Source organism: Ursus arctos, unplaced genomic scaffold (assembly GCF_023065955.2).
Source record: "Ursus arctos isolate Adak ecotype North America unplaced genomic scaffold, UrsArc2.0 scaffold_4, whole genome shotgun sequence".
In the NCBI taxonomy this organism is placed as follows: Eukaryota; Metazoa; Chordata; class Mammalia; order Carnivora; family Ursidae; genus Ursus; species Ursus arctos.
Window position 1 is genome coordinate 11,239,526 of NW_026623056.1, and position 20,380 is coordinate 11,259,905.

The following is a 20,380-nucleotide window of genomic DNA, read 5'->3' on the forward strand; positions in this document are numbered from 1 at the left end:
TTTCTCATCAGAAATCGTCCAGAGAGGTTGAGTAATTTTGTACATTTAACTGATGACTGACCACTGTAACCAAGGAACAAAATGCGACCCCGCTGCATTTTACCTTGAAGATGGAGTCCATGTCAAGTGGAAATCTAACTCACTTTACAAATCAGCCCAATAGCTGTCTTGGCTTTCAGGCTCCAGTCAAACATTTCATGTAAGAAGGTTGGCAGAGTGTACCTGTGCTCTTCCTCCTTACCTAACCCTTCCTTAGGTCAGGCTCCCTCATTCCAACTTTCCCATCCCAAAGTAAATTGCAGTGAGAAGTTTTGGAGAAGTTAGCTCTGAGTATGCAATGCTCGATGACAGGAAAAATTTAGAGAAAGTGCTTGTGTGAATATGAGCAGGTGTTTCCATGGCTGGGATGAGGGTGGGCAAGATGGAGAGGTAGATGGGGGTTGGGGGGGTGGGGGAAAGAGAGCTGTGATAGTCCTGGAAATAATTTGCTCCCATGTCATCCTGGTAAAAGGCATCTCCCTTAAATCAGGCAGGCAGAATGAATGGTGTGATACCCGGTAGCCTGCACCGTTATAAATACATGGCCTTTCATCCTAGAGATGGCCCATTACCACTCACTAAAACAGTCTGTCACAGTGGTGCTCTGCAGCCATTCTTTTTTCATGACCCCCTTGGCAACGTGACTGAGATTTCCTGAAACCATGCTCCAGTCCCTGCCCAGGGAGCACTCCTCATTAATACCCTCTGATTCCTTTCTTCCAAAGGTTATCATGTCTTGGGTTTATTTGTGTGTGTGTGTGTGTGTGTGTGTGTGTGTGTGTGTGTGTGTGTTTTCCAAAGGCAAACAAGCATAAATGGAGCAACAACTAAGCTTGGCTTTGCTGTAAACACAGCTTATTCACGGGGTGAATCTTGGCTAAAAGGCAATCTTAAGATATTCGAATGTTCAAAGTTTCCAGTCTAATGCATAGGAAGTCAGAAATGTTAAAACGCAGTTAAAATCATCTCTCCATTCTGAAGGCTCAGATTCCCCATCATGAAAGGTACACTTTGGCACAGCAGTTGCCGCAAAGCAGGGCCTTCCGATTTGCTGGCTGCTTCAAACACCAGTTGTCCCTTTGATAGTATTGACGCCTATCTCCGTTCACAATCTAGTGCGTCTCCTGCACTTTGTAACATATCCCATCTGTTTTTTAGGGCCCCGGTCATAAGGAAACCTGGAAGAGTGAAGAAAGGCCTGATTGATCACAAGGTCCTATCAAATGTCAAAGCCGGCCCTGGCTGACCTCCCATCTATTCAGAGCTGCTTTGATTTAATCTCCAAACTGGCTGCTTCTCCAGGCTGTGAGTTCTATCTGCAATCCATGTGTCAGCATTGAGATATGACCTGCTTCACGCTCCATTCATCTCATTTGAAGGACGGAAATTAAACTGGAGGGTCGAAGAGGGGAACTGCTCAAAATACACACACATTAACTGAAGGCTTTTGTGTGGGTGCATTATAGGAGTTTGAACAACCATTAAAAATTATATTAAAATGAAATTGATCTTTACTGCACCGAAATGGTTTAGAACTTTGCCCCCCACCACCCCCTTCGTTTATTCTTTCTTGTAGTAATCCTATGAACCTGATCTCATTAAGGTTTGAAGTAAAGGAGAGAAAATTTTACAATTTTTCAGTTTGTTTTAAAAGGTGTCCTTTAGAAAATTAACTTATTGCCTGCAATTTGCACAATAAATATTTGGGGAAAAAATAGAGATCCAAAGAGCTGATAACCAGACTAATAGAAAGGTATACTGCTATGTTTAGCACTATTGATTCATTTAAGCTTCACCTTTCAAGGTTTTTGTTTGTTTGTTTGTTTTTTTAATCATCTAAAACTCCAACTTTGGGAATAGTCCTGTAACTGTCCAGGCATATTGCTGTGGTATAAATCTATATATTCCCGGTTCCATTTTTTCTTTCTCAACTCCCTCTGCTCTTTTTATTGGCCCTTCTATACTGTTAAGCAGGGCTAGTAACTAGTGAAAGCTTGATTTCTTATAGATTTGTTTGTTATAATAACTCAAAAGCAAACTCTATTTCCTTTACTAGAGGTGTCCCAAAATTATGAGAATAGAATAATTATATTCTAAGTGTGTTTGGACAGGGAGCTATATTTATTTCTGCATGCATTCATTTGCTCATACATTCATGCATCTGTTATTTGAACTTTGTACGATAACTATATCCAGGTAGGGAAAGTGCTTTTTAATTTTATTTATTAAGTATATTACACATTTCCAGTTTGTAGTACTATCCACTATCAGTAAATAGTCAACAAAGACAGGAGAGGAGAGAGAATGAGACAGAAACAAACAGACAGTTTGTTTACGAACACTTTTTATTTTCTTTTCTTTTGTGGAATCACTTTGTTTCTGCTTGGGAGAAGACTACATTTCAGTTGTTTTGGTCACCCCCAATTTTATGTCTATATATAGATATATGTCTACATAAATTTATATATAATATTTTGCATGGAAGTGATTATTTTATTTTGTTAATATTTTATGTAAGGCCATTTAGGTTTTTTGCGTTTTTCACCATTATAAATGTTATTATATAAAAATATTTTTATGCTTCCATTATTTTCTCCAGAATTCTCTAATTTGGAATTAGGATGTGCCCAATTTAATATTTGCAGTCAAAAGTATTATCTTTTCTTTTATGGTTCTTCATTTGAATACCTACTTAGAAATAACTTTCCTTCTTAAACAATCATATGTGTTTTCTTTAGTACATATTATTTATTTGTTTTATATTTAATACATAAGCAAGAGAATGAGTACTATCATGGATATTAGTGTTATTTCCACATAAACCATTTCGTAGGGCTTATGGAAAAGATTTGAAACTCTGGTTATATGGAGGAAAAGCTTTTGCGCATCTGAGGCATTCAAAGAATGCCATTTAAGCATTTAGTTTTGCAAGCAGGGAAGCAGAAGAACACAGTTTGACTCTCTCTCTCTTGTACTGCTTCTCAGTACAATCTCTCTTCCTGTATCCTTATGTAAATACCCTATTACTCAAGGCAGAATGTGTTAAAGCATGCATTTTGCAAGTTAATTCATTCTTTACAGTGCTGAGTGGGAAGTGGGTTCATTGTTTTCATGTAGTACCTTGCAATAGAACTTTCTGCAGTGATGGAAATGTTCTATATTCACGCTATTCAATATGATGGCCACTGGCTACATGTGGCTACTGAACATGTGAAATGGTTACTGAACTGAGGAACTGGATAATTTTATGTAATCTAAATTGTGGCCAGTGGCTCTCTTATTGCACAAGACAGCTTTAGTGGTTTTACCATTATTTGAGCTATTGTAATAGTTGATTAAACATTATAGATATTTACCCAGTTATTCAAGTTCATTTCATTGAAGAATAAATATTAGTTGGTGAGGAACTTATAATTTTGGAATAGAAGAAGAAGAAAGATAAAAACTACTCGTGCACTGAGAGTCATTTTTTATGTTTTCTTTCAGAGAAGAGGATTGAAAATGTCCATAAGGAAAGGTGATGATAGTGTCTTCATGGAACCCTTGGGTAAGATGGATTGGCAAAGAATAAGGTGATCTGGGTTTTAAAATCTGGCTTTGCAACAACTAACCTATTGGGTAAGTCACTTTCGGTGGTCTTAGTTACTTGATATGCATGATAAGGAGGTTAATAAATAATTTTCTTTGTTCTCACGGTGGATAAATTGTATGAACCTCTTCTGTTTTATATTTAGAATCAAATATTACATTTTCCTTCATACGTCAGTAATGTGTGTAAGCACTCAGTGCCGGAGGCTTGTTAGTGCTAGCTACGTATTTGTTGAGTGAATGGCTTTGCTCAGTTGTCTACTTGAATCAATAGTTGTTTTCACCATCCATTCTTGTAGCTTGCTATTTTCCACACTCAGACTTGGGCAAGGTTTTTAAACACAGATGGTTTTGATGTAGGAGACATCTTTTGCTACAGGGAAGTAGAGGGTCATTGGCATAGCCCTCTGCTCTTGAGTTGCTAAAAGGGTCTACTTCCAGAGATGGCCACGGAAATGTGCGATTCCAGAACTCAGCTGACCTTCCTGAAGGGAACTCCTCAGGATGCACCTAAAGGCCTGGATAAAGTGCACTGAGGTGATAATGGGAAGGCAGGAGAGAGGCCAGAATATAACTAAGACTTAACTTGCTGATACCTATCATATATGACTTTTCTGAAAAGGAGTTTCTATACCTCAGCAATATTGCCTACTTTTATCACTCAAGTCCAGAATAATTAAACTTTCCTTCTTTTATGTTTTGAAACATTATATATTTTGCTTGCTAGATATTTAATATTACCTTCTTTGGGATATAGTTAGTTTTTAATGTGATGATGCATTTTTAATCCAGTGAAACTGTTAAATTCATAAGGACAAAGGCACAAATCTTATTTCTGGCACACAGTTCTTTGTATCTCACAAACTCCAGCCCAGTGTAATCTATTCTTCCCCACCCAAGATCAAACATAGGGGGGAAACTGTCTAAACAGGAAAATATTGTACAGACATTGCTGGTTGTTATTACAATAGGGATTGATGTTGTAGGTAATTTAATAATTACTCTTATTTCTGTTACATACTCTCCTCCAGGAAGTTAGCAGCTGGTTAACATTTTTCTGAGTTCACTATGTAGATCTTCCCAGAATTTCTAGAATTTCAATCCTACAAAAATGTCTAAGGAAAATTCATTATACTCTTCCCTGAGAAGAGATAATATTAAAAATTAATGACCATTTCAGTCCTCCGGGATGTAATATAATTCAGGGGAGGGGAGGAGGTCTGTCACTATCCTTTTCAAGGGCAATTCACAACAACAATTTGAGTGATAAATCCCTGAAGCTTGATGTTCTTCTCCCCATTGTAGAATCTGAGTGTTGACAATGACTCCTTTTAAAAGTAGCAATATCTCATTTGAAATTAGTGAATCTGGTTGAGAAGAAAAAGGGTCAGTGTGTAGTAAGAGTTAGATAGATGTTCATATCCTTTACTACCATGAATTCACAACTGAAACTGTATCTTAAAGAAATAGCTCAATAGAAATAAAAATCTAAGGGAATGAATATCTTACTTATGCCTTATCAATGATAAAAAGAAGTTGGAAACAATTAGATACCCATTACTAGGGAATGCTTAAAGAAATTAAAGTGTGCTAGCCAGAAAACATGTTAGAAAGATGTTAATTTTTAGCATTTTAGAGCCTATATGCATCAATGTTTATGCCATAATGTCAAGTGGAAAAACAGCAGAATGAATATTTGTACTTAAGTACATGAGATGTTTATATATGGGCACGAACATTCCCCAAATAGACTTGTTTCATTGGACAGAAGGTTTATAATATGTAAAGAACACAGCCTTGGGATTAGAGCTAGGTTTGAATTCCAACTCTGCCCCAAACTGACACTGGCAAATTATGAACCTCTCTAAATATTAGTTAAAGTTTTGTCCTTATTAGTTAATTTTTTTGTGTGAAAATTAAACAAGCAAATCCACTTAAAGTGCCCAGGGCATACCATTATTTCCCTTTTCCTTACTAACTACCTGAGACTTCCCTAGGGTGAGAAAATTTACTCAAATTGATTGATTCTGATAGGAATTTCAGTATCCTTGTTTTTGACCCAAGTAAGAATTTTTAGAAGGCAATTAGAAATTAAGTATTCAAGGATTCCTGGGTGGCTCAGTTGGTTAAGTTTCTGCCTCCAGCTCAGGTCATGATTCTACGGTCCTGGGATCAAGCCCTGAATCAGGCTACCTGGTCAGCGGGGAGTCTGCTTCTCCCTCTGCCTTTACCCATGCTCATGTTCTCTCTCTATATATATAATAAATAAATAAAATCTTTTAAAAACTGAAATTAAGGATTCATGTGATAGCTCTTCTGTAATCTTTATATTTCAGTGGATTTCAGAAGAATATTAAATATCCAGGATTGGAGGTCAATTTCTATATACAATTGAAGTATAAAACTCAGAATGGTATATTAATTTGTGATAGTTAGTTTTATGCATCAACCTAATTGGCCACAGGGTGCCCAGATTAAACATAATTTCTGGCTGTGTTTGTAAGATCATATCCAGATGAGATTAGTATTTGAGTCAATGGACTCAGAATTGAATTGCCCTTCTCAATGTAGGTGAGCATTGTCTAATCCCTTGAGGACTTGAATAGAGCAAACACTGGAGGAAGAAGGAACTCATCCCCTTTCATCCCTTTTTCCTGCCTCAATGTTTGATCTGGGATATCTCATCTCATCTCATCCCATCTCATCTCATCTGGTCCTTGGACTGAGATTTACAGCATAGGCTCTCCTGGTTCACGGGTGTTTGGACTCAGACTGAATTACACCATCAGATTTCTTGGGTTTCCAGCTTGCTGATGGTAGATCATAGGACTGTTCAGCCTCCATAATTGCATGAGCCAACTCCTTATAATAAATCTCTCTTTCTCTTTTGATAGATAGATAGATGATAGATAGATAAAATTGTATAGATAGATGACAGGGATATTAGATAGATATTAGATAATTAGATAGATATTACCTAATAGATGTATGTATTTAATAGATAGGTAGATGGATAGATATCTCTGATGACTTCTGGTTCTCTGAAGAACATTGACTAATACAAATTTTGGTACCAAGTGTATGGAATTGTTTCTCTAATTTAATTGGGTTTAAAGATGCTAATGACTCTCTTTCCAGGAGTGGAGAGAGCACTGATAGACCATAGCATAAACTGTTTATAGATATGCAAAATATCTGCATAAATCATTTATTTATAAGAAGCAAGGGGCAAGGTGACATAGTATATGGTACATTTGAACATTTTTAGGAAATTAATGAATATAATGACATTGAATAACTGTTCCTAATATTGTTGACAAAGTAGCAACAGAGAAGGATGAGCTCAGGGATTTAAATTCCCAGCTCGAGCACTGCACAGATGACCTAAGAACTACTATGTATGTCTGGAAAGACCCTTAGCCCCTGTAGCTACAAGGCTGAACTTGCTGAAGATAAAATGTAGAACCTCCTCCTACAATCTGCTAAATTATAATGCAACTTGAACTCTCAGCCTCATAGGGTGTCAGCCGCTAAAGTGAGGACATTTAATGGGCAAGAATGGGATCGTAACCTGGGATGAGGTCATGAGTGAAGACTACCGAATCTGAGGACATTGAGTCCCTAAATTCTGGCGAGTCTTCATTACCTGTGGAAGAAGTCTCCCTACCTCCAGCAGAATTGGCCTCCTCACCCCCTCGCTCCTCACAGTGGCATTCCCACCTCCAGAGGTACTGGCTTGGCCATCCACAGTCCTACCGGTCTTTCTGCCTCCACCTGACCAGATTAACCCTACATTGCCTAAGAAAACTGATTTAATAGGCTCCCCTGGGGTAGTTGCTATGCATGACAATGCCAATTCTCCTCAGGACCCTCCCACCACCCCACTTTGCTTCTAACTGTGTAACCAGTGAGAAGGTGTATTGCACTCCAAAAAACTACCTGAGTTTTCCAATTTATACAGACAGAAATCTCAGGAATGTGTGTGGAAGTAGATAGTAAAGATGTAGGATAATGGTGGAAAGAACATGAAGTGTGATCGGGCTGCACTTATTTTTTTTTTTTTAAGGATTTTATTTATTTATTTGACAGAGAGAGAGACAGCCAGTGAGAGAGGAAACACAAGCACAGGGAGTGGGAGGGGAAGAAGCAGGCTCCCAGTGGAGCAGGGAGCCCAATGCGGGGCTCGATCCCAGGACTCTGGGATCATGCCCTGAGCCGAAGGCAGACGCTTAACGACTAAAGCCACCCAGGCACCCCTCGGGCTGCACTTATTGACACAGGTTCTGCATTTAATGTTGTAATTCAGGGAGTTAGAAAGGACTCTGATAGCTTCTTTGGTTGGTTGGCTGAAACATGGATCAAAAGATGACCTACTATGAGTAAGTTGGAAATGCCAGACGTGATTTGTAGAGGAAGGGATCCAAAGGCTTAAGGAGATTAGAATGTTAGAGTAGATTTATCATTTAAAACCTACTTAGCCAAACTAGGAGGGTCCAAAAGACGTACCTTTCCCCAGTTCTGTGAGGAATAAATTTGTAAGGGGAGCCCTGGCATCCTTGAAAACTCTGTGATTACTCTTCTCTGTACACCAGAACTCACAGTGGGAACTGCTATCACTGAATTGGGAAACTTAAATGCAATGGCAGTAATTGGATCTCAGGATGGAAGGGGCCTAGTGCTGGCACTCAACCACCAAAGGCAAGATAGGTGTGGTTACTGTAATGGACATGAAAGTCAAAGCCACAATCAGAATACTCTGACTCATGCAAATCTATGGCACTGGTTAATTGATCACGGTGTCTCTAGAAATGAAATAGATAGAAAGCTTTCTAAATTCTTACTTGGTCTTTACAGGCAGAAAAGTTCTAGGTCAAGTACACAAATCTAACTTGAATCATAAGAACAGAAATCCATGTCCCTTCAATCAGTTTCAGGCTTGAGCCAGTTTACATATCCAGAAGAACTTGAATGAAGGGGAGGCTGGGTCCCCTTGATGTAGGAGCCTGGTATACTGCTGAAAATGTATACTACTAATCTTTCTCCGAGCCATCAAAGGGGCCTATGGCCTTTTACCAGGGTAATCTTATATTGGGGAAAAGGAAATAATCAGACCTTTGGGGGATTATTGGACACAGGCTCTGAACTGACAATAATTCCAGGAGACTCAAAACATCACTGTGGCCTGCCAGTCAGAGTAGAAGCTTTTGGAGATCAGGTATCACTGGAGTTTAAGCTCAGGTCCACCTTGTAGTAGGTTCGGTGGATCCCTGAACCTATTTTTGGAGGTTCAGGGATGGAGAATGACCAGTGGGTTATTGAAAATTAACCAGGTGGTGACTCCAGTTGCAGCTGCTTTAACCAGAAGTGGTTTTATTGCTTGAGCAGATTAACATGTACCCTGATACCTGGAATACAGCAATTGATCTGGCAAATGCCTTTTTCTCCATCTCTGTCCATAAGGTCGGCCAAGAGCTGACCTGGTAAAGCCAGCGATACACCTTCACTGTCCTACCTCAGAAGTACATCAACTCTTCAGCCTTGTGTCGTAATTTAGGTTGCAGGATCTGGATCTCCTTTCCCTTCCAAAAGATATCACACTGGTTCACTACATGGATGATAGCATGCTAATTGGGCTGAGTGAGCAAGAAGTAGCAACTACTCTAGACTTATCGTAAGACATTTTTATGTCAGAGGGTGTGAAATCTAACTAAAAGTCATGGGCCTTTTATCTCAGTGAGATTTCTAGGGGTCCAGTGGTGTGGGGCATGTAGAGATATCCCTTCCAAGATGAAAGGTAAGTCGTGGTATCAGACCTTTTTACCACCCCAAAACAGGCACAGAGCCTACCATGTTAACATGTTGGCTCAGGAGAGTGATTCTGACTCCCAAAAGGAGATTGGACTGCCACCCCACAGTGGAGGTAAGGAAGAGTATGTCTGGGATATACAATATCCCTTAAGGTGTCTCTTAGCATTGCCAATCCCGTGATTAAGATCAATGGAAGATTACAACAACCCAAGCCAGGCAGGACTCCAGGAATAAGGATTAGGGTCACCCTACCAGGTAAAGAACAATGACCAGTCGAGGTGCTTGGTGAAGGCAAAGGAAATACAGAATGAGTAGTGGAAGAAAATAGTTATAAATACCAGCTATGGCCATATGACCAGTTACAGAAATGAAGAATATAATTTTCATGAGTATTTCCTCCTTATTTTGCTATGAATACATTTATGTGATGTGTGTATACATATATTTGTGTGTGTATGTTTTTTGTATCTATTCGTGTATATATATATGTATATATTTGTTTTCTTTCCTCTCTTATTTCCTTATCATGTAACATAAGATGTGTTAACTTTATATCATAGCATTTAAGTACTACTAATTTTTTAATTTTAATAACTATTGCTAATTTTAACTCATAGTATTTAAGTGGTAGGATGTTGAGGAGAATAATAAACATTAATCAAGGACTTTCTCTTCTGGGAAAGGGGTTAGTGAATTTTTGGTTGTACACAGGGTAGTTGTATCATGTTAGGTGGAATTATGACCTTGTTATTATCTTTATTCAAAGATTAAATATGGTTTAAGAAGATGCATATGGGTGTGAAGTTGGCAAGGCGTGGACTTACTGATTGTTAATTTTGTGTGTCAATTTGGCCATGAGGTGCACAGATTAAACATTACTTCTGGGCGTGTCTGTAGGAGTCTTTCAGGTGAGGTTAGCATTTGAACTGGCTGACTCAGTAAAGTAGAATGCCCTCCCAGTGTGGGTGGGCATCATCCAGTCTTTCACTTCTGTTTCACTGAAGGACCCTGACTAATCCATACTGATCTTGACTATAAACTAGCGCCCTTTATGTTTGTTTTCCCCATACTGTTGACGTCAAATTCTGGAACATGTATATATACTTTCCATAACCTCTGGGAGTTCCTTTCTCTGGATGCAAGGAAGGAATGTCCCCCAAATACAAGGCAATTTCAGGATAGCTAGAAACTCACTATGTAGTATATTTGAGTGTTTAAAAGAAATTGCTCTTAAAAATGAAAGAAGAGGGGGATGCTGCAAAAAGTGACCTTTGCCACTTAGGGGCCAGAGAGGACAAGGGAAGATCAAACGAGAGGATTAAAATTCTTTGTCAAGTGAAGCTATTCCTTGTACCACTGCTTAATTACAAAAGGAAATTAGGAACAAGTGCATGTATATTACTGCATGTATTAATGTAGAGTTTAATTGGTTTGGAGTAAATTAATGGCTGCTTGCAATATTTCTGGCAATTTGTTATAAGCTGTGTAATTTTAAATTGGTTTCTTGAAAACGCCGGATAAAACATTTTAATTCACACATTGCTTTAGGAATTGATTTGGGGATAATAAAATATAATGAAATGTTTTACCTCAGATGGATGTAAGTTCTATTTGCTCTGCAATTTTTTAAAAAACTTGAATGCAAATAATGAGTACACTGCTAGGATCTTTAGAAGAGCTGTAACTGTTTGTAAGTTACTCATCTCGCTCTCTCTCCATTGGGCAACCTATAGCTATTTTAAAATTCTATTTTCTTCAAGCAGTAGAGAACAAGGAAAATTCTCTAGGGCTTTCCTCTTTTATCCAAGAAAAATTATATGTGAAATTGAAAAGCAAGGAGGTATAAAAATCTGGCAACTCAGCAAAGAAATTATTATAAAATACTAGAAATTGGGACACTTGCATTTGGGCCACTAAAGAGAAGTTTCATGAGTTCTTAGCTGGTTCGCGGTAGCAACAGGATTCCATATGACAAACTGTGAAATAGAGATGTCAGTCGCTTTTACCTAATGTGAAAATTAATGGCAAGTAATCTGGGAAAAATGAGAGTTATTCTTTTAAGATAGTCACCTGAAAATAAAACAATGGTGTTGAAATTAGCATATAAGTTTTCGATTTTTCAAGATTATTTTCCTGCTCGGACAACATGTACCTGGGAGAAATTCAGGTAAAAAGAGATCTGGGCATTTGAAATCCCTCAAAGAACATACAGCCCCTTCATGTTATGGAAAGTGGGCTTCTCTCCCTTCCTTGCTAGCTAGGTGCTCACTTCCTGTTGGCTTTCTTCATTACAACTGAAATTTTCAGCTTTCAGAAATAGTCACCCACAATTTCCCCGTTCTCCTTTTGAAAACTTCTCTTGACATTATTTTCTTTTGTGACCGAGCAGGCAGTAATGGAACCTAGAAATGATAACTCGTGAATAGCTTATGACCCAAATATTCCAGAATTTGTCCTCAAGTTACCACTGATATTACTACTGACAAAACAATGCATTTTTCCCAAATGCTTTGTTTCCCTTTCTGTGACTGTCCTACATTTTATGGAATTTTTTTTTTTCTGGGATATCTACCTTTCCTCATGGCAATTCTTATCTCTTACCTTCAACTAGAAAGCCTGTTCTAAGAAGAGCTTTTCCTAGCTCTGCCTCCCTTCCGCTTGCTTTCACTGCAGGTTGCTCTTCTATAAAGTTAATCACATTACATATTGCAAAGCTTTACATATGAGTTTGATTCTCCCATTAGACTTGTGAGCTCCTTGAAAGCAAAGACTGTATCGTGGTTTTCTTTATAGCTCTTTGTAGCTTAATTACATTCATGAACACAGTAGGTACTCAGCACATGCTAACTTATTTAAACTAAAGTGTAAATGATTAATAAAGGTTATTTTTTACATTGGCATTACATTTTAACAATCTAAAAAAATTGGAGACTTGGGGAATTATTAAGTAAAAACACAAGATCGTCTTATTTTGGTTTTAATCAGAGGAGCCATCTTGGCACATCCAAAGTAATATCACAAAAGCTCTTCCTATTCTGTCTACCTCTAAAGCCATTTGTGGATTTCCAATTTTTTTGTTTATTTCTGCTCTTGCTTTCTAGTAGTTTTAAACCTGGTAGTTAGCTGGAAATGTAGAGACCTTTTGAGAGTAGGGGTGGGTCTTCTCTTTTTTCCGCCCTTTTTATTTGTATTTGCTTCTCTTTTTTGCAAAATCTTTCTCCAGTGCTGTTTGGCTTCCTCACTGCCACCCTGCTATCAGAAAGATAATCTGATCTCATTTTTAAAAAATTGAAGTTCAGAGAGTCTGACTGCTTGAATTCATTAAGACTGAAAACCCAGAATTTTTATCCTTACTCTTCATTACCCAAATTCAGTTCTCTTTCATCCTAAAATAACCTTACACAGAATATCCTCATCTTAGGATATTTTCTCAGTAAACTTAGAGGTCAAGCACAAAATATTAGCAATATGGGATGCTCTGGTTCATTAACACTTTACACACTCGTCCTTCTGTCCTTAAAATCTAAGAGATGTTCATGTCCATCAACAGAAAAATTCCATTTATTTAAGTTTAAATATTGTATTAACTTCATTGATTTGTCAGTACAACTGATCACCTTAGGTATTCTTAACACATTAACATAGTGGTTAAAATAACGATAATCTGTAGGAGTGAAGATTAAATATATGTTCACGTTTAACTTTGCCATAATCCACAGAACCATTTTGGTAGGCTTAGTACCAGATAAATTTATATGACAAGAGTTAAATTGGACCATCTGTGACATATGCCTTCAGAGACGTATGTTATAAATAACTGCCTTGAATTTTCAAGGTCCATCCCTAGAAGGCTGTTAATAACTCCTGTGCTTTCATTATCCTTCTGATTAAGTAAGTATCACCATGTTCAAAGGTAGACTCAACTCAATCTTAGCAAATGGAGATCATTAAGAGATTAATACATATGTACCACCAAATATCCTTCTCATGTATATAGAAAAACCTCCTAATATCTAAAAGAGACAGATGAACCAAAAGATATCAACCACAGCAAAGATAGCACCTAAACCCCATCTGGGACCGTCTTCTTTCTATTTTACTGGCATCGAGAGCTTCTAAACGCTGAGTGTAGCACTTCTTCCTCTGCTCCAGTCAGAAGCTGGAGATTGATTTTCAGATGTGGATGCTGAACTTTACCTACCTCAATCAAGCATATCTATTTTAAGCCTTTCCAATCTGGCCAACCCACTGGTAACACAACTTCTTAAGTGTCGCTTCCCCATAAGTGGCTTGCGCCTGATGATTCCTTTCTACCAACAACTTTATTTGCCTTTTGATGTCAGCCCTACTCAACTGATTTCATTTTGGAGTGCAATTCTCTGGTAGTTTTAGAGTCCTTTCTCTTTCCTAGGCATTTGACATTGATCCCTTTGTCCAATCCTCCGACAGCATTCTTCCTCAGCATTATTTAGAGATCTCTTGATGGCAATAATGAAAGCCTAATCCAGACTAGCATGAAGTAGAACAGCATGTCCCCACCTGAGGAATAATTGGCACAGGGATGTATATTGCCCCTGATATTTTCTTTTGCTTGTCTCTGCTTCTCTTTTTTTACATCTGTTTCTTTTTTCTTTCATATTGAAGACTTGATTTCTGTTTTCTAGTTGTGACATCAGGTAGTTTCTGTGTTCATTTCTCAGGAATTCATCACTTCTTTTCAAGCAAGCAACTAAAACAAGCAGGAATCTCCTAGACATATTCCAAATTCTCAGAGAAGAAGGGGTTATTCAGCTTGGGTCAGATGCCCACCCCAGGGCTGATCAAATGTAACCAGGGGACAAGGTAATATTATACTATCAGGGAAAACCTGCAGTAACCATATGGATATAGATGGGTTTGGCAGGTTGAAGGGGAAAGGGGGTAACTAGTAGTTTCCAAAAAAACCCCACAAAAACAAAAAACAAAAAAAACAAGACAGTCTTCTATAACACTATTCTCTCAACTGCTACATAATTCTTCCAAGAATCACAGGGCTTTCCAGTCTGTGTTAAAAGTAACCAAAAATGAAGTGGTTTGATGCTACTTTGCTTAAAATCTCTGCTAGGTGAACTTTTAACATCTATCTAGCTTTCTGAAAATGAAATATTATTTCTTGTGTTCTCAGCTCTTATATTTAGCTCAAGAACATAGCTTCCTCGGCTAGCATTTCTTTCTTTTAGACAGAAAAACAAAAGTTTGCTTCCTGGCTGTCCCTCTCTCCCTCTGCTTTACCATCCCCTCTTTTTTTTTTTTTTTTTTTTTTTTTTTAAAGATTTTTATTTATTTATTTGACAGAGATAGAGACAGCCAGCGAGAGAGGGAACACAAGTAGGGGGAGTGGGAGAGGAAGAAGCAGGCTCATAGAGGAGGAGCCTGACGTGGGGCTCGATCCCGGAACGCCGGGATCACGCCCTGAGCCGAAGGCAGACGCTTTAACCGCTGTGCCACCCAGGCGCCCCTTTACCATCCCCTCTTAATTGAGGGAAAGTTCTAAAGAAAGCTGGTGGTCATTACTGGTGTCAGCCTTGCCACTATCTCCTCACTTAAGGGTTACAGCCTATTATAATTACACCATGTCACTCTATGCTCGTTTCCCCCCTTCTAATGAAGGCTTCATTATCCCAAAAGGAATATGTTATATGAAGTCTACACTTTGCAGTTTGGCCTCTTACTAAAGATTAGACTTTCATGAGGCCCTGGGGCTGCCAGGGGTTCTTTCCTTTGATCTTGTATTCTTCAGTAGACCTTGTCCATTCCCTTTCTGGAAACTATTGTCTGATGCAAAAATTTTAGTCATGCTATAGTTGTCTTCTACAGATCATTGGGTGAGACAAAAGCAGCAACAAACTCACAAAATACTAATTTAATGATTGTTGATGGACTCTAGTGAAAATAGTTCAACTTGTATTATGACTGAAGTCATGAAAACACTAACATTCCTAACACTTCTGGAAAAGTGTGCAGTTGGCTCTAGTAGATAATAAGCATAGAATTAATTATTAGAATCTTCAAGTTCTAAACTCTTGATAAAACAAAGATGAATTCAGGCATGTGTCAATTTTCTGATGTGTTTTGGTACAGTGGCTCCCAACTTGGGTGTGTGTAAGAAAACACAGATTCTAAACCTTCACCTGAGACTTACTGAAATGGGAATCTTTTGGGGAGGGATCTTAATGCTTCTAAGATCTTGATGGTCAGTTAAACTGGAAATCACTGATTTCTATTGCAGCTGTACTCTTTCCTTTAAGTGAATTCCAGGAAGTCATTTTACTCACAGATGTGTGACATTGGCAGAGCAGAAGTCAATTTCACTTGTAAATCTGGAGAGTTATCTGGTGTGTCCCCATAATCCCAACCCGAGGTAGTTTTACCCTCCACATTCCTCTTGGTTTCCACTTGGCATCTTTTCAGAAAATCTTCCTGTATCAGGTACCTATCCAGGCAAGTTTAAGAAGAGAGACAATGGCTCTTCTCCACACCTAAATCTGGGCTGGTTTGAGAGGGGAGAGCCATACTCCACTTGGCTGCAGAGTCTCCAGGAGACAGAGTGAGAGAAGCACCAAGTGGTAGGAACTGCCAGTCTTCTAGACTCTTGGGCTTTTCGTTGTCTTCAGTCTGACCACTTGCATTCCTCTGTGTAGCTTCAGCCCTGCCCTACTCCTTAAGACCAATCTGATCTTGGACATGAATAAAAAAGGAGCTTTAACCCAGACTCTAGGACATCACTTCCAGCCGAGCATTGATGGTGTGATCTGACTCTGATAACCAAGTTTCAGCCTCCCTCTGCACATCAGAGTCTCTATCTTGGCAACCTGCCCAATACTTCAGTCTTTCCAGGTCACATTTTTCAAAGAGTGGTATGGAAAATCCTTCACTTGGATCTTGTGAGGTACCTAGCAAAAATATAGGGGGATGGGCTAAATGGGTGATGGGGATTAGGGAGGGCACTTGTTGTGATGAGCAATGAGTGTTTTTTATGGAAGTGATGAACCACTAAATTCTCCTGAAACTAATATTATACTCTTTGTTAACTAGAATTTATTTTTTTTTTAAGATTTTATTTATTTATTCGACAGAGATAGAGACAGCCAGTGAGAGAGGGAACACAAGCAGGGGGAGTGGGAGAGGAAGAAGCAGGCTCATAGCGGAGGAGCCTGATGTGGGGCTCGATCCCACAATGCCGGGATCACGCCCTGAGCCGAAGGCAGACGCTTAACCGCTGTGCCACCCAGGCGCCCCTGTTAACTAGAATTTAAATAAAAACTTGAAACAAACAAAAATACAGACTAGGAGCCTGCATCCAGGTCCATTGGGTCGGAATTTCTAGGATTGGAGTCCAATAAGTGCATTTAAAAATAAGTGGACAGTCAAGACTTTATCTTGAGGGTCTCTCAGATTCTTTAATATAGAAATCCTGGAATTCTATACATGTCTCTGCAGCTTATATTTCTGGTCATTTTCATTATCCTCTGACTTTTGGGTGAAAGTGTAGTATAGCACGGTATTTGTCCATTTCTCTTTTGGCAGAGACTTCCATAAGATATCACCCCTAAATCTGGTTGGGGGTACATTGTGCATATACAATATTCGGTTGCAGTACATTTCAGTGTGCTAATCAAAATGATGTTTGGGGTGCCTGGGTGGCTTAGTCGGTTAAGCATCTGACTCTTGATTTTGGCTCAGGTCATGATCTCAGGGTCGTGAGATCAAGCCCTGTGTCAGGCTCTGTGTCAGGCGTGAAGTCTATTTAAGATTCTCTCTCTCTCTCCCTCTTTCTCTGCCCTGCCCCCCTGCCATTCTCCCTTTCTCTTTCTCTCTCTAAAAAAAAATGTTTTGTACTGTATTTTGGGAAAAAGTAATTGTGTTTCCAACTATACCTATCCAGAAACATTACAAAATGCAACTCATTCAATGAAGGGCAATTAATTTTTATTATTATCATAATTATTTATTATCCTCATTAAGAGCAATTAATATATATTACAAATACTAATTTAAATGACTATAATAATAATAGCAACATCTGGAGTTTCCAAGGCACCTGTTCTTTAAAAGTTCCAAATAGTATGAAAAATAATGAGTTAGGTTTTATAAGACATTTCCTAGGCGTTCTTCTAGTTACTCATTTATAAGAAATATATATTCACCTACATGCTACCTATGTGGTAAAGGAATTGTTCTGTCAAAGCTGAATATAGATTAGAAAGTTAGGATAAGAGCTTTATTTTATATTAGATCAAATAGTTGTAAAATACCTTGACAAGCACTAGTAAGAACAAATGAAATTATGTTATTGCAAAACAATCAGATCTGACTTCAGCAAACCCCACTTGCAGCAATATTTAACTTACACAGCAAAGCTAACATTTCTGCAAAATATTCTTTGCACCAAGGCTGACATGAGTTAGAATTGGTAAATCACAATAGGCATTCAACTATAAGGCACAAATTAAAAGTGATTTATCTAGAGGTTTTAAATCTGAGAAGGAGTTTTAAACTTGACTCTATGTAAAGGATGTTCCTGTTTTTATGAATGCTAATTACCAAAAATTATAACATAACTCATCTGCATTGTCACTGAACTGCACAGAGAAACTCACATAAATTTTCTCCCTTAAATGAGTGTGTTAGTGTAGCATGCAACAATACCAGGAGTGAATAAGGCTAATTTTTTCAAATAATGGTATTGAATTATAAAGAAAGATGGTGAGATTCTTCCAAATCTATTTGATAAATTTGTTAATAATAATAATATTTCAAGTATGCCACAAAATAACCTCTTTGTGGCTGGGTTGCATCATAGCTACATATTATATAGATATAATACATATGACTAGAAATAAGAGTAAAAAGGCAGATTTTTTTTTGATAGAGTAGAAATGGTTTTCCAGGAGAATTGGTAGAATCACATATAATTTTTGTAATCTTTGATAAGCACCATTTTTCTGTGCTTGAGATAATGTTTTTTAACACCTAGGATCTTTTACAATAGGATTTTCTTCAGCCATATAAGTCAGAGACCCCTACTTGAAACGACCATATTACTCATGAGTATCTATATTATGATATTCAATGCTTTAATTAAAGGGGCGGCTGAAAAGGGAGAGTTCCAGAAAAACTGATGTATGTTCAAAGGCCAGCAGGTACACTATGCAAATGAAAATGAATCAAGTCTGAAAGAACATGGCCATTGCCCATGTAATGTCAAATCAGCAGTCCCTGATGGTGGCATTAGTGGAGACCTCCCCATTTATTTATCTCTTCATTCCTCAAGTATTTATTGACATCTACAACATACAAGGTACTGTGCTGACTGCAAGGGTTGCAAAGACAAGTAAGCAGTTTTCCCTTCAGGAAGCCCATAGACTAGAGGGAGAGACATACAAATTGACACTTGAGCACCAGGTGGGACATCGTGATTGAGCACAGACTTCAGAGCCACACCACCAGTGTTTGAATCCCACTCTGTCATTATTTAACTGTATGACCTTAGGGAAGTTATGTAATCTCTTTCCTCAGTGTCATCATCTGTAAAATGGCAATGTCTCCCCCAATGGTTTACTGTGAAAATTACATGAATTAATATGTGGAGCATATTTATATGGTTGAACCATATTAATTAGGTTGAACCATACAAAATTTCCATTTTTGGAAATATTGTTGAATAAACAACTGACCAAGAAGCATTAACAAATTGAATGTCATCAAATGTAAACATTTCGACTCATCAAAATACGCCATTCTGAGTGTGAATTAATTAATTAATTAATTAATTAGGTTGAACCATACAAAATTTCCATTTTTGGAAATATTGTTGAATAAACAACTGACCATGAAGCATTAACAAATTGAATGTCATCAAATGTAAACATTTCGACTCATCAAAATACGCCATTCTGAGTGTGAAAGGCAAGCCACAGAATGAGAAACAATGTGAACAGTGGTGAGGCACCACTGATGGCCTTGAAAGAGATCCAAAAGTTTCATGTGATTCATCTACCAAAGGCAGGCAGAGGTATTGTCCCATGTAATGTCACCTCCTTCAACCCAAGGCAAACAGATCAGTTTTGGAAAGAGTCCCAAAGTCAGGAACACAGTGACAGCTTCTGCATTAGAAATGTGCAGTCCTTGGGATGCCTGGGTGGCTCAGTCAGGGTTAAGTGTCTGCCTTTGGCTCAGGTCATGATCACAGGGTCCTGGGATGGAGCCCCGCATTGGGCTCCTTTCTCAATGGGGAGCCTGCTTCTCCCTCTCCCTCTGGCTGCCATTCCACCTCTTATGCTCTCTCTCTCTCTTTCTCTGAAAAATAAATAAATAAAATCTTTTAAAAAAGAAACATGGAGTCCTTTAGTTTGCACTATCTCTCTTTCCATACCTGGTGTGTTGACGGTTAGGTAGTAGCAACCAGGGTTGTGCAGGCTTGGCCAGCAGCTTGAACCTAGATAATCTCATCAGAGAGCAGGCTTTTACTGGGGTCATCTACCTGAAGGACCTGCACATTTGACCAGCAACTGTGATTTGTCTCCCTAGTTCAAAGTCCTAAAGAGGAGTATATTTAACCTACCAGCCTTAGTTGTCCAAGTTGGTAGATGAAATGGTTAGGTTCATGGGCAATAAAAATAAAAGTCAGTAAAAATATAACAAGGCTCATCCAGGAGAAGAGTGTCTAGAGTTCTGAGAATGGCCTTGAGTTCTGCCCACGGAGCGACGGGACCCCTTCCATTTTCAGTTCTGCATAGCCGATGCTGAGGTTGAATAGTCAGAGAGGGGGGCCAGTGGGTACCATTACATTTTAGCTTAGCTAAACTATAGTGAACTAGACCCGTGGTTTTGGAAAGAAAATTTCTTCCCGCAGAGATAGCTGCCACTTTTCCATGTAAAGACAAGATATCACGGATACCATTCC

General features: G+C 38.4%; 1 long non-coding RNA gene across 2 annotated transcripts in view; it reads left to right on the plus strand.

The window, feature by feature from the left end:
* Positions 1-20,380, plus strand: part of LOC113254888 (uncharacterized) — a 164,287-nt gene that overhangs the window by 80,591 nt on the left and 63,316 nt on the right. For both annotated transcript variants that reach the window (XR_003316005.3, XR_008957251.1), the window contains 2 exons: positions 1,198-1,344; positions 3,526-3,657. This is a non-coding gene — a long non-coding RNA (uncharacterized LOC113254888). The remainder of the gene's footprint in view (positions 1-1,197; positions 1,345-3,525; positions 3,658-20,380) is intronic.